The sequence below is a fragment of the Schistocerca serialis genome, chromosome 8, assembly GCF_023864345.2.
Source record: "Schistocerca serialis cubense isolate TAMUIC-IGC-003099 chromosome 8, iqSchSeri2.2, whole genome shotgun sequence".
Taxonomy (NCBI): Eukaryota; Metazoa; Arthropoda; class Insecta; order Orthoptera; family Acrididae; genus Schistocerca; species Schistocerca serialis.
The window spans coordinates 471,562,590-471,577,787 of NC_064645.1; the positions used below are offsets into that span (position 1 = coordinate 471,562,590).

Genomic DNA, 15,198 nt, shown 5'->3' on the forward strand with positions numbered 1-15,198 from the left:
GTTTGCTAATGATGCTGTGGTGTACGTGAAGGTATCGTCGTTGAGTGACTGTAGGAGGATACAAGATGACTTGGACAGGATTTGTGATTGGTGTAAAGAATGGCAGCTAAGTCCAAATATAGATAAATGTAAATTAATGCAGATGAATAGGAAAAAAAATCCTGTAAAGTTTGAATACTCCGTTAGTAGTGTAGCGCTTGACACAGTCACGTCGATTAAATATTTGCGCGTAACATTGCAGAGCGATATGAGGTGGGACAAGCATGTAATGGCAGTTGTGGGGAAGGCGGATAGTCGTCTTCGGTTCATTGGTAGAATTTTGGGAAGATGTGGTTCATCTGCAAAGAAGACCGCTTATAAAACACTAATACGACCTGTTCTTGAGTACTGCTCCCTATCAGGTCGGATTGAGGTAGGACATAGAAGCAATTCAGACGCGGGCTGCTAGATTTGTTACTGGTAGGTTTGATCATCACGCGAGTGTTACGGAAATGCTTAAGGTACTCGGGTGGGAGTCTCTAGAGGAAAGGAGGCGTTCTTTTCGTAAATCGCTATTGAGGAAATTTAGAGAACCAGCATTTCAGGCTGACTGCAGTACAATTTTACTGCCGCCAACTTACATTTGCGGAAAGGCTACAAAGATAAGATAAAAGAAATTAGGGCTCTTACAGAGGCATATAGGCAGTCATTTTTCCCTCGTTCTGTTTGGGAGTGAAACAGGGAGAGTAGACGCTAGTTGTGGTACGAGGTACCCTCCGCCACGCACCGTATGGTGGATTGCGTAGTATGTATGTAAATGTAGATGCAGTCTAACATTAGCGCTAAGCGCAAATTGAGAATCGTGTAACACGCGTGACGTGACACGATTAGGCGCGACCCGCACATGTTGAGGCGTATGACGGGTGTGCCCTTTTGTAGGAGGAGCCCGCACGTGTCAGGGTCCAGTTACTGATCAACTCCTTGCCAAACTGACGTTGTGTGATTCACGAATTTAACAATTACTATTGTTGGACTTGAGTTCAGAATCAGATACGGATACTAATGCTAAAAGACGAAGCGTTCCTTTATTCATTAATGAATAAAAAAATTCAAATCATCAAATACATAATTTTTTTAAAGAAAAAGTAGTGGACAATTTCAGACTACGACTAGAATGAGTGATACTGATTTCACAAATTACTTCAGAATGACTGTTGTTGTTGTTGTGGTCTTCACTCCTGAGACTGGTTTGATGTAGCTCTCCATGCTACTCTATCCTGTACAAGCTTCTTCATCTCCCAGTACTAACTGCAGCCTACATCCTTCTGAATCTGTTAGTGTATTCATCTCTTGGTCTCCCTCTACGATTTTTACCCTCCACGCTACCCTCCAATACTAAATTCGTGATCCCTTGATGACTCAGAACATGTCTTACCAACCGATCCCTTCTTCTGGTCAAGTTGTGCCACAAATTTCTCTTCTCCCCAATTCTATTCAATACCTCCTTATTAGTTATGTGATCTACCCATCTAATCTTCAGCATTCTTCTCTAGCACCACATTTCGAAAGCTTCTATTCTCTTCTTGTCCAAACTATTTATCGTCCATGTTTCACTTCCATACTCCTTACAAATACTTTCAGAAACGACTTCCTGACACTTAAATCTATACTCGATGTTAACATGTTTCTCTTCTTCAGAAACGCTTTCCTTGCCATTGCCAATCTACATTTTATATCTTCTCTACTTCGACCATCATCAGTTATTTTGCTCCCCAAATAGTAATACTTCTTTACTACTTTAAGTGTCTCATTTCCTAATCTAATTCCCTCAACATCACCCGACTTAATTCGACTACATTCCATTATCCTCATTTTGCTTTTTGCTTTTGTTGATGTTCATCTTATACCCTCCTTTCAAAACACTGTCCATTCCGTTCAACTGCTCTTCCAAGTCCTTTGCTGTCTCTGACAGAATTACAATGTCATCGGCGAACCTCAAAGTTTTTATTTCTTCTCCATGGATTTTAATACCTACTCTGAATTTTTCTTTTGTTTCCTTTACTGCTTGCTCAACATACAGATTGAATAACATCGTGGAGAGGCTACAACTCTGTGTCACTCCCTTCCCAACCACTGCTTCCCTTTCACGCCCCTCGACTATTATAACTGTCATCTGGTTTCTGTACAAATTGTAACTAGCCTTTCGCTCCTTGTATTTTACCCCTGCCACCTTCAGAATTTGAAAGAGAGTATTCCTGGCAACATTGTGAAAAGCTTTCTCTAAGTCTACAAATGCTAGAATCTTAGGTTTGCCTTTCCTTAATCTTTCTTCTAAGATATGTCGTAAGGTCAGTATTGTCTCACGTGTTTCAACATTTCTACAGAATCCAAACTGATCTTCCCCGAGGTCGGCTTCTACCAGTTTTTCCAGTCGTCTGTAAAGAATTCGCGTTAGTATTTTGGAGCTGTGACTAAAAACCAATTTTCTATAGTAAATGGGGTCATACATCACACCATTGACTCAAATTGATGCAATACACAGGAACAGGTGCAACTGAACAAAAACTGGCCGTATTTTAGAGGTAGCTGATGAACACTGACATTTATTTTCTTTATTTAAGAAATTATGAAATGTTGCACCCATGCACTTAGGAATTTTATTTTCAACCCACCGACGCAAAACGTATCACAGAACTCCCTGCGTTCACTCACTGATTCTATTAACTTTCTTCTACCATTGTGGAAAATAAACTATTGGTCCAGTGCACAACATGATGGTCTGTGTGTCGTCAGTAGCTGAGAATAATGCACGTGACGGGAATGCGCCTGCGTCTGAGGGGAAGAGTTCGCATCGTTCGAAAAACATTGTCATGAAAGTGGATCTCCCTTTGTCAGCAATACATTCAACAAATTACATATATCAAATGACCACGCTCTTCCAGGGAACTCATACTTTCGGAATAATACCGACCACTTCATCATTTGTGTAGCCTGTTGCATAATTAGTTTATTAATGCTGATACTGTTATACAACCACTGATATCTGAAATGCTTTTTTTCGTCACGACAAAAAAATGGTTCAAATGGTTCTGAGCACTATGCGACTGAGGTCATCAGTCGGCTAGAACTTAGAAGTAATTAAACCTAACTAACCTAAGGACATCACACACATCCATGCCCGAGGCAAAATTCGAACCTGCGACCGTAGCGGTCGCCCGGCTCCAGACTGTAGCGCCTAGAACCGCACGGCCACTCTGGCGGCTCGTCACGACAAGCCTATTAAAAAACATTGCCGTTCATGGAGGTTTCTCGACTGTTTTTAGCTTGCAGTGGAAATGTGATGTCCACATGTATGTAATATAATGTCACTTATTAGATCCATGTCCAAGTAATCGGAGTGAAACATATATGCTTTAAATCTTGGACACTTTTGACCAGGAACAGAAACGGATCACACCTGTGGAAGTAAATTGTTTTCAGATTTCTGTAACAGCTCGTACAGCACGTAGCTAACCTTGTTTCATTTTCCTGCCTTGCTTCTCAATCACATGATTTTATAATATTCCTTATTTCCGTATTCACTACGCTAACGATGAGTGGGCTGTTCCTTCTTGCTGTCTGAAAACATTGTGGAGCTAGAAGATACAATCACTTTGGCTAATGGCTCACCGGTTAGCGAACTGTTCATTGCCTCACCGGTTAGCGAACTGTTCATTGTTCTTGACAAAAGAAAGAAACAAAAGAAGAAAGCTACACAGATATAAATAACTGAAAAGTATACACGGAACACTACTCAATGACAATAAAATTCTGTACATAATAACGCTATATTTTTCGGATAGCCAATAATACTGCTGCGCATATGCGCCGTTCTGAAGTGAGCATGTGGCAGGACTGCTTTCCCGCGCCCCGCCTCGCACCTCACGCGCGGCGCGGCAAAACTGTGCCACAACCACCAACGTCGCGCAACATGGCGCTGGCGTGAGTCGCGTCCCCGTCGCGACGCGTCTCAATTTGTGCGGTCCCATTTGAACCTGTGAAGTTACAGAAACGTGCGCTGTCCTGCCCGCGCCACACACGCTATACGCGTCTCAATTTGCAACACTAACTGCTGTAAGACTCCATCTTCAGTATATCATATAATTATCGACCGCTTTTATAAATTTAAAATACTGTCATAGCCCACACACTAAGAGATTCACTCTTGCGTTAAAATTTTAACACAGTAAGTCAAGTACGTATGTCAGGAAGTCAGTACATTGTTGAGGCAGCGTACTCACGGCACGTAAGTGACCCACGCTATCTTCATCTAGTTCATTTCATCTAGTTTGAGAATGAAAGCACTTAGTGACTTGCAACACACTTTACACATAATTTCAAATCTTTTCGAAACTTTTTCTCGCTGAAGCCACCCGTAAAATGATGAAAGGAGAAAAGTTTATCGCTTACTACGTTTTCACTGTTCATTCAGTACAACTCCAGCAGTAGGCATGATGTTTTCATTTCTTTGTTGTTTACTACTAACTATTCCCAGTGCTGGACTGACTTTTCGATTACTCCATCGATAAACATCCTGAAACTAATAAAACTAACATTATTAGGTTCAAATAATTCAAATGGCTATGAGCACTATGGGACTCAACATCTGTGGGCATCAGTCTCCTAGAACTTGGAACTACTTAAACCTAACTAACCTAAGGACATCACACTCATCCATGCCCTGGGCAGGATTCGAACCTGCGACCGCAGCGGTCGCGCGGTTCCATGCTGAAGCGCCTAGAACCGCTCGGCCACAGCGGCCGGCTAACATAATTAGGGTTCTGATCTTCAACCATCAAGGTTTTACAGGCTTGAAGTCAAACGTTTCACACATTATCTCATTTGTGAAGTAATCACACGTCTGAAGCTGTTTATGCATGGAAGTTAGATTCTTTACAGAATCGGTGAGTGGGGTTTACTGAGATCCGACCACTGTATTGGGATACTATCAGGTCAATGCAGCACTCTACCTTGTTACTAACGTCTCCTGACGATAATGTCCACTACAAAAAAGACAGCAGATAACCCCAAGATTTCTCAATACTTCCAGAGTCATCATAAACAGAATACAAAAAGTCCTCGACACACACCTACGACACTTACACAGCACACACTTCCAACATAGTTTTGTAAGTTATCTGGGTGCCAAGAGATCTAAACAGCGTTCTTTAAAACAAAAACATCCTGTTTCAGCATAAAAACGTTTGCAGCACACGCCATAGGCCGTTTAAATCTGTTTCTTGAACTCTACCAGTAGAAGTGATTTCCTAAGCTGTACAGTATCTCGCATGGTGCGGGAACTGGCATTTGACACTAAACAATAAATAGTGTGAGGTCCTCCGGGTGAGTACTAAAAAGTTCCGTTACATTTAGGTTGCACGACAAATAATACAAATTTAGAGGTTGTAGATTCAACTAAGTACCTAATGATTACAGTTATAAACAACTCGAACTGGAATCATCGTTCCATTTCACGTCGCTTTGCAAAGTTACGACCAGATATTTAATAGACGTGACTGTGTGAAGCAGCACACCACCCCACTAATACCACATTCGAGCATTACAGAATTCTTTTTCCCTCTAATCTGCATTTTCTTGCGTTTTTCTACATTTAGAGCTAGTTGCCATTCATCACACCAAATAGAAATACTGTGTAAATCATCTTGTATATTCCGGTAGTCACTCAAAGACGGCACTTCCCGTACACTACAGCGTCATCAGCATTCTCTCTCACCCTGTCCGTCACATCAATTACGTACGTAGAGAATAAGAGGGTCCAATCCCACTTCCCTGGAACATTCTTGACGATACCTTTTTCTCTGGCCGTGCAGGACAGTGTACTGAATTCTACTGCTTAAGAATTCTTTGAGCCACTGACATTTCTAGGAACGTATTACGTATGTTCGGACCTTCATTAACAGTCTTCAATTGGGCAGTGTGACCCGCCAGGGTAGCCGAGCGCGCTAACGCTCTGCTTCCTGGACCCGGGTAGGCGCGCCGGCCCCAGATCGAATCCGCCCGACAGTTTAATGACGGCGGCCTGTGTGCCGGCTAGCCTGGATGTGGTTTTTAGGCGGTTTTTCACATCTCCCTAGGTGAATACCGGGCTGGTCCCCGCATCCCGTCTCAGTTCCACGGCTCGCAGACATTTGAACACTTTCGCACTATTCCATGGATTACACTAGTTGCTGACAGTTGGGGTACACTAATTCCGTCCTGGGGGGTAGGGGGGAGGGGGGGCGGCAGCAAGGTCATCTGGCCACCCCTTAAACTAACATTGCCAAATCCGATTAACCATGCCGACCCTCCCTCACTGCAGGAAAAGGCACAAGCGAAAGAAAGAAAGAAAGTGGGGCAGTGTCCCAAACGCTTTCCGGAAGTCCATGAGTAAGGAACCTGCGCGTTGCCCTTCATCCATGGTTTGCACGATATCGTCTGAGAAAAGAGCAAGCTGTTACGCCCGAGCGATGTTCGACACAAGGCTCTCACACTTCGGGAAGGAAAGATGTCAGTGCGCGAGACGGATAGGGGAAACCTTCCCAATTATGCGGCTGAACCTGCCGCTCGGGCTCTCGCAGCCAACCACGCCGTACAGCTTTACTTTTTTACTTAAATAGTGACAGAAGAAAGCAGGTGTTGACAGATGTGAAAATTACCGAACTATCAGTTCAATAAGTCACGGCTGCAAAATACTAACGCGAATTCTTTACAGACGAATGGAAAAACTGGTAGAAGCCGACCTCGGGGAAGATCAGTTTGGATTCCGTAAAAATATTGGAACACGTGAGGCAATACTGACCCTACGACTTATCTTAGAAGATAGATTAAGGAAAGGCAAACCTAAGTTTCTAGTATTTTTAGACTTACAGAAAGCTTTTCACAATGTTGCCAGGAATACTCTCTTTCAAATTCTGAAGTTGGAAGGGGTAAAATACAGGGAGCGAAAGACTATTTACAATTTGTACAGAAACCAGATGGCAGTTATAAGAGTCGAGGGGCATGAAAGGGAAGCAGTGCTTGGGAAGGGAGTGAAACAGGGTTGTAGCCTCTCTCCGATGTTATTCAATCTGTATATTGAGCAAGCAGTAAAGGAAACGAAAGTATAATTCGGAGTAGGTATTAAAATCCACGGAGAAGAAATAAAAACTTTGATGTTCGCCGATGACATTGTAATTCTGTCAGAGACAGCAAAGGACTTGGAAGAGCAGTTGAACGGAATGGACAGTGTCTTGAAAGGAGGGTATAAGATGAACATCAACAAAAGCAAAACAAGGATAACGGAATGTAGTCGAATTAAGTCGGGTGATGCTGAGGGAATTAGATTAGGAAATGAGACACTTAAAGTAGTAAAGGAGTTTTGCTATTTGGGGAGCAAAATAACTGATGATGGTCGAAGTAGAGAGGATATAAAATGTAGACTGGCAATGGCAAGGAAAGCATTTCTGAAGAAGAGAAATATGTTAACATCGAGTATTGATTTAAGTGTTAGGAAGTCGTTTCTGAAAGTATTTGTATGGAGTGTAGCGATGTATGCAAGTGAAACATGGACGATAAATAGTTTAGACAAGAAGAGAATAGAAGCTTTCGAAATGTGGTGCTACAGAAGAATTCTGAAGATTAGATGGGTAGATCACATAACTAATGAGAAGGTATTGACTAGAATTGGGGAGAAGAGAAATTTGTGGCACAACTTGACTAGAAGAAGGGATCGGTTGGTAGGACATATTCTGAGGCATCAAGGGATCACCAATGTAGTATTGGAGGGCAGAGTGGAGGGTAAAAATCGTAGAGGGAGACCAAGAGATGAATACACTAAGCAGATTCAGAAGGATGTAGGTTGCAGTAGCTACTGGGAGATGAATAAGCTTGCACAGGATAGAGTAGCATGGAGAGCTGCATCAAACCAGTCTGTGGACTGAAGACCACAACAACAATAGTGACAGAAGCAGAAAAATCGGCATATACACCGGCTCTGTTATACGTATAATGTGTACGACATAATCAGCACGAAGCAACACGGATGTTTCCTTTCGGCGAGCCACGGCCCCTTGTAGGGTGTTGCCTGCTGGGTGTCTACTCTCAGCTCCACGCCACACCGCCCAGCACCCAGCAGAGCAGAGCAGAGGAGGGCAAGAAAAGGCCGTTGCGAAAGCGGCGAGCGCGCCGCCGCGGCTTATGACACTGCCTGGCAGCGCATTGTAACGAGTTTCACTTTTGTCGCGCCGCGGCGGCAGCGGCAGATGCAACCGCCGCGTCCCACTTGCGGCCGGCGCCCGCCGCCACCTCCTCACACGAACCGTCTGTCCGACGCTTCTCAAGCCGTGCGTCACCAAAAAAGTCTTTCACTCCACCAGGAGGCTCGTGGAGGCCTCAACGACCTCTGGAGGCTTAGCTTGCTGTCGGGACACAATTTATTTTCAATTCGGATAGCTTGTTAGGGTTAGCATAGGTTTCGACCTTAGGGGAAAAGCACAACCACGTCATTCCACTTTCAGACGAGGCAAACCCTCCTAAAAACTCATCTGAGGTTGGGTGTATTGATTCCATTTTTCTTTATTTTTGTTCTTAGTGATTTTAATACAGCTTATTTCTGCTCTGCCTTTAGTAGCTGTTGTAGATGTGCTGGCATATTCGTTATGTTGGCTGTTTACATGATTTAGTCGCTTTCCCCTGGCTCCTTGTTATTAACTACTGTTGAGATGTGTGCTGGGTACGGGTATTTGACTCTCGCTCTTGGCAGTTGCAATGGAGATTCTGTTAATAGCTTAGCTACTATTTCGTTGTTTATCAGTCTGTTACCCAGCATTTCTCCGCCTGCTTAATCGACCTGTCGAGTATAGTTTCGAAGTTTAGTGCCGTTTGTAGGCATTTTGTTGGCTCATATCGGAGTTTTCCAGCAGTACGCACTATTCTCTCGTGTTCTGACATCATCCATGCTATTCGTGCTTCGTGACGTATGCACGTCTGCGCAGTATATTCCAGGATAGGCGTCACGAAAGTTTTGTATATGTGCATCCTCACGGGTGTAGCTCCTCCTCCTCCTCCTCCTCCTCCTCCTCCCTCCCTCCCTCCCCCCCCAATTCAGTGTTGCATTAGTATGATCTTGGCTATTTTGTTGTTTGCGGCCGCGATTTTACGTTTGGTGTTACTTATTTTGCCACGTTTTGAGCCCTTACACTCTCTCTCCATAAACTGGCTGCTCCGTTTTGTTTCTTGGTGGGTTTATACTGGAACAGATTTCAGAGTACAGTGACGGTTATTTGTGACTTTGGTCGATTTGGGCGTATGCGCCACTTTTCCATCCGTTGTTGTACGGTTACGCTGGCGTCAGTTGTTGGGCATGATACCAGAATCCGGTGTGGTCGGCATACAGGGCCATCTCGTCGTTGAGTCATGTTGGTATTGATACGTCGGCTGTATACACGGTGAATATTAATAAAACCGGCAAACAACAGGGACGGATTCCTGACTGAAAATGGAGGAAAAAACGTCCTATGAACATGTGTCCGGATATGCTTCGTTGCCATGGTAGATGGCGCTGACGAATGAAAGTGCCTCTGACCAAGTGCCATGTCTTCCTAGTGGTACTGCAGGCTGTGTGATTGACCCGGCATACTGTAAGCAAGAGAATGGTACAGTATTCATGTGGGGAACAAGCCAAGATGGTGTCTGTGAACGGCCAAGCAAGATGGAAACGGTCGAGAGGCAGCATGGCTATAACAAAACAAGTACCCTCACAGACACCAAGCACATCACACAACATTTCAAGCCTTTTTCGGGGGTCCTTCCAGACAGACGAATTTGCAGGGAGGCGGCGGACTGTGCGTACACAAGGTTTGGAGCTGCTATAAAATGGCCTTTGATCGAAACCAGTGACTTTTACAGTTCTTATAAACCTTAGCTTTAATGCTAAGGTTTATAAGAACTGTGAAAGACAACTTTAAAAAAATATTTCCTCATAATTGAAAATTTAACACATGTTTCCATCTTCATTCATGTAGAAGATAAAGGGGTTCAACAATAATATGGAAACACCGCCAGAAACGCATGTATGAACACAAATGCAGATGTTAGGCAAGTCTGCAGGTCGCGTTGTTGCATTTGACCACGAACGGCACCTGTGAATATGTTCCAAGTGAAGGTCGCGCTCAGAACAATTTTCCGTGTAGTTGTGACTGCATTATGTCCGAGCTCAGTGACTTCGAACGTGGGCAAATTGTAGCTACTTGTATGGTGGATGCTTCCGTAATCAAGATAGCGGAAGCGTTGTGGCGTTTCAAGAGGCCCTGTATCGAAGATTTATACCTCATACAAGGAAAACTGGAATAAATCTTCTGCCAACTCACAACGGGGGCGAATGTGTGTCTTGAATGATAGTGACGCTTGAGACAAAAACAAATAAGAGGACGGCAGCTGCAAAAGGTCGCACTCGCGAACCCTGTCAGCACAAAAACAACGCGAATAGATCTCCAGAAGCCGGGCGAGCTGGAATTCCAAAACATCACATCGGTGATGCTCATGCCCGTAACAGCAACACGTGGTGCGGAAGCCTTAAAACCTGGGTTATGGAGCAAAGCAAGAATGTCATTTGCTCGGATGAGTCTTGTTTTACACTGTTTCCAACTTCTGAGTTTACGTCCCAAGAGCGGTGTCGGTAATGATCTGGGCAGCGATATCCTGGTGTACCATGGACCCCCATGGCTAGTTTGCAAGGTCGCATTATTGTCAGGGATCAAGCGACGATTTTGGCAGATGAGGTCCATCTCGTGGTACAGTGTTTGTTCCCCAGTGGTGATGCTGTGTTCCGAGGCTGCAGGGTCCTACTCAAACTGTTCGCATCGTCCAGGACTGGTTTTGTGACCACGAGGATGAATCGTCTCGTCCCCCCGGGCCACCACGGTCAACGCTTCTCAGTGTTATTGAACCTTTGCGGTCTACATTGGAGAAAAGGACGTCTGATCGCTATCCACTTTCATCATCGTTATCCGGGAGTAAACAACATTCCATTATAACTACTGACAGCCTTGGGAGAGCCACTCCTGACAAAACTCTACCATCTGGTGAGCAAAAGGTATGACACAGGCGAAATACCCTCAGACTTCAGGAAGAATACAATAATTCGAATCCCAAAGAAAGCAGGTGTTGACAGATGTGAAAATTGCTGAACTATCAGGTTAATAAGCCACGGCTGCAAAATACTAACACGAATTCTTTACAGATGAATGGAAAAACTGGTAGAAGCCGACCTCTGGGAAGATCAGTTTGGATTCCGTAGAAATATTGGAACACGTGAGACAATACTGACCCTACGACATATCTTAGAAACTAGATTAAGAAAAGGCAAACCTACGTTTCTAGCATTTGTAGATTTAGAGAAAGCTTTAGACAATGTTGACTAGAATACTCCCTTTCAAATTCTAAAGGTGGCAGGGGTGAAACACAGGGAGCGAAAGGCTATTTACAATTTGTACAGAAACCAGATGGCAGTTACAAGAGTCGAGGGACATGAAAGGGAAGCAGTGGTTGGGAAGGGAGTGAGAGAGGGTTGTAGCCTCTCCTCGACGTTATTCAATCTGTATATTGAGCAAGCAGTAAATGAAACAAAACAAAATTTCGGAGTAGGTATTAAAATCCATGGAGAAGAAATAAAAACTTTTAGGTTCGCCGGTGACATTGTAATCCTATCAGAGACAGTAAAGGGCTTGGAAGAGCAGTTGAACGGAATGGACAGTGTCTTGACAGGAGGATATAAGATGAACATCAACATAAGCAAAACGAGGATAATGGAATGTAGTCGAGTTAACTCGGGTGATCCTGAGGGAATTAGATTAAGGAATGAGACACTTAAAGTAGTAAAGGAGTTTTGCTATTAGGGGAGCAAAATAACTGATGGTGGTCGAAGTAGAGAGGATATAAAATGTATACTGGCAATAGCGACGAAAGCGTTTCTGAAGAAAAGAAATTTGTTAACATCGAGTATAGATTTAAGTGTCAGGAAGTCGTTTCTGAGAGTATTTCTATGGAGTGTAGCGATGCATGAAAGTGAAAAAGGGACGATAAATATTTCGGACAAGAAGAGAATAGAAGCTTTCGAAATGTGGTGCTACAGAAGAATGCTGAAGATTAGATGGGTAGATAACATAACTAATGAGGAGATATTGAACAGAATTGGGGAGAAGAGGAGTTTGTGGCACAACTTGACCAGAAGAAGGGATCGGTTGGTAGGACAAGTTCTGCGGCATCACGGGATCACCAATTTTGTATTGGAGGGGAGCGTGGAGGGTAAAAATCTTAGAGAGAGACCAAGAGATGAATACACTAAGCAGATTAAGAAGGATGTAGGCTGCAGTACGTACTGGGAGATGAAGGCGCTTGCATAGGATGGAGTAGCATGGAGAACTGCATCAAACCAGTCTCAGGACTGAAGACCACAACAACAACAACAACAACATCCGATCTTGTCACTATTCTGCAGGAACAATGGCATAAATGCGGCTTGAAAACCGTACAGTTATTTGTCCGTTCCGAGATGACTGGAAACTGTTTTGAATGCGAACGGGTTTCCTGCACCGTATTAGGTACGGGGACATTGGATGAATGTTTTTGGAAGACTCCACATCTATCGCTGTTTGAGTGTTGTATAGCTAAGAGTGCACAGGTGTGCAGAGTCTTTCTTCAACCGTCCCTTATGATGCGGTTATTAAGGTGACGTCAAGTTCCAGTGTTCCCCCTCCCTCCCTTCCTTCCTTCCGGCAGACACGGCGGCGTGCGGAAGTCGGGTTTCGCCAGCAGGAAGAACTCCGCGGCCAGGCTCCGCCACTTCCGCGATGCCGTGTCCCTGCCGGGCTGCGACGCCGGCGCCGGCGACGTTTTCACGCCCCGCTGCCCGCTCCTCCACCCCCGCCTCGCCTCGGCCGGGCGCCTGGCACCGCCTGCTAGCGTAAAGCACGGCCCAGCTCAGCTTTCACTGGCGCCGCTGCGCTGAAGCCGCTCGCGAAACCGAACCGAACCGAAATCGAAATCGATTTGGTCAGTGCGGCACCGGCCGCCAGCCGTTTCTTCTGCCCGCAGGAAAAAGCGAGCGCCTCCTCGCCCCGGCGCGCAGCTAGGTCAGCCGCCTTCCGGGTGAAGCCACTGACCACGCTCCGGGCCGGTGACTGTCCAGCTGTCCACCACTGTAGTCTTACATAGGGCCGAGGAGGTGCGCCAGAAACGGGCATTACGAGACGGCGACTGTGTAGCAGAACAGGCAGTTTCTTACAGAACTGAAGATACCAACCACTCACAGTTATTCAGTCAATTTATAAACTACCACTTTCTCCTTGTACATCGCCGCTAAGACTAGACGGCCATTCCTATATAATCTACACTACTGGCCATTAAAATTGCTGCACCACGAAGATGACGTGCTACAGACGCGAAATTTAACCGACAGGAAGAAGATGCTGTGATATGCAAATGATCAGCTTTTCAGAGCATTCACACGACGTTGGCGCCGGTGGCGACACCTATAACGTGCTGACATGAGGAAAGTTTCCAACCGATTTCTCATACACAAACAGTAGTTGACCGGCGTTGTCTGGTGAAACGCTGTTGTGACGCCTCGAGTAAGGAGGAGAAATGCGTACCATCACGTTTTCGACTTCGATAAAGGTCGGATTGTAGCCTATCGCGATTGCGATTTATCGTATCGCGACATTGCTGCACGCGTTGGTCGAGATCCAATGACTCTTAGCAGAATATGAAATCGGTGAGTTCAAGAGGGTAATACGGAACGCCCTGCTGGATGCCAAAGGCCTCGTATCACTAGCAGTCGAGATGACAGGCATCTTATCCGCATGGCTGTAACGGATCGTGCAGCCACGTCTCGATCCCTGAGTCAACAGATGGGGACGTTTGCAAGACAACAACCATCTGCCCGAACAGTTGGACGACGTTTGCAGCAGCTTGGACTATCAGCTCGAAGACCATGGCTGCAATTACACTTGACGCTGCATCACAGACAGGAGCGCTGCGATGGTGTACTCAACGACGAACCTGGGTGTACGAATGGCAAAACGTCATTTTTTCGGATGAATCCAGCTTCTGTTTACAGCATCATGATGGTAGCATCCGTGTTTGGCGACATCACGGTGAACACACATTGGAAGTGTGTATTCGTCCTCGCCATAGTGGCGTATCACCCGGCGAGATGGTATGGGGTGCCATTGGTTACACGTCTCGGTCACCTCTTGTTCGCATTGACGGCACTTTGAACAGTGGACGTTACATTTCAGATGTGTTATGACCCGTGGCTCTACCCTTCACTCGATCCCTGCGAAACCCTACATTTCAGCAGGATAATGCACGACCGCATGTTGCAGGTCCTGTACGGGCCTTTCTGGATACAGAAAATGTTCGACTGCTGCCCTGGCCAGAACATTCTCCAGATCTTTCACCAATTGAAAACGTCTGGTCAATGCTGGCCGAGCAACTGGCTCGTCACAATACGCCAGTTACTACTCTTGACGAACTGCGGTACCGCGTCGACGCTGCATGGGCATATGTACCTGTACACACGATCCAAGCTCTGTTTGACTTAATGCCCAGGCGTATCAAGGCCGTTTTTACGGCCAGAGGTAGTTGTTCTGGGTACTGATTTATCAGGATCTATGCACCCAAATTGCGTGGAAATGTAATCACATGTCAGTTCTAGTATAATATATTTGTCCAATGAACACCCGTTTATCATTTGCATTTCTTCTTGGTGTAGCAATTTTAATGGCCAGTAGTGTATTTATAAACTCCCTCTTTCTTTGTGTGCATCACTGTTCCCATTAATCACCACGTGTTCTCTTTGTTATCATTCAAGAAGTTCGTTTCCACCTCCTGGTGACATGATGAACAACTGCAACATGGATAACGGTAGACAAAAATGTTGTTCCCTTTTCCAGTTTAACTCGTTTAGACACATATTCCGACAACTGGTTAATGTGCTCAGTATGGAGTGTGACCACCTCTGGCATCAGTACAGGCCTCACAGCGATGAGGTATGCTGTAAATGATGTCATTAATCTCTTGTTGAGGCAATAACTCCCATCCTTCCTGCAGAGATGCTCGCAAATCTTAAGAGAGTGGTAGGTGGATGCTAACGTGATGCAACCTGTGTCCCTAGTGCTTCTAAGTCATTCTCTATAGGAT

General features: G+C 45.0%; 1 protein-coding gene across 3 annotated transcripts in view; it reads left to right on the top strand.

Annotated features, from left to right (window-relative positions):
* LOC126416096 (A disintegrin and metalloproteinase with thrombospondin motifs 1) overlaps window positions 1-15,198 on the top strand; it is a 498,682-nt gene that overhangs the window by 292,438 nt on the left and 191,046 nt on the right. The gene's annotated exons all lie outside the window — the stretch shown is intronic.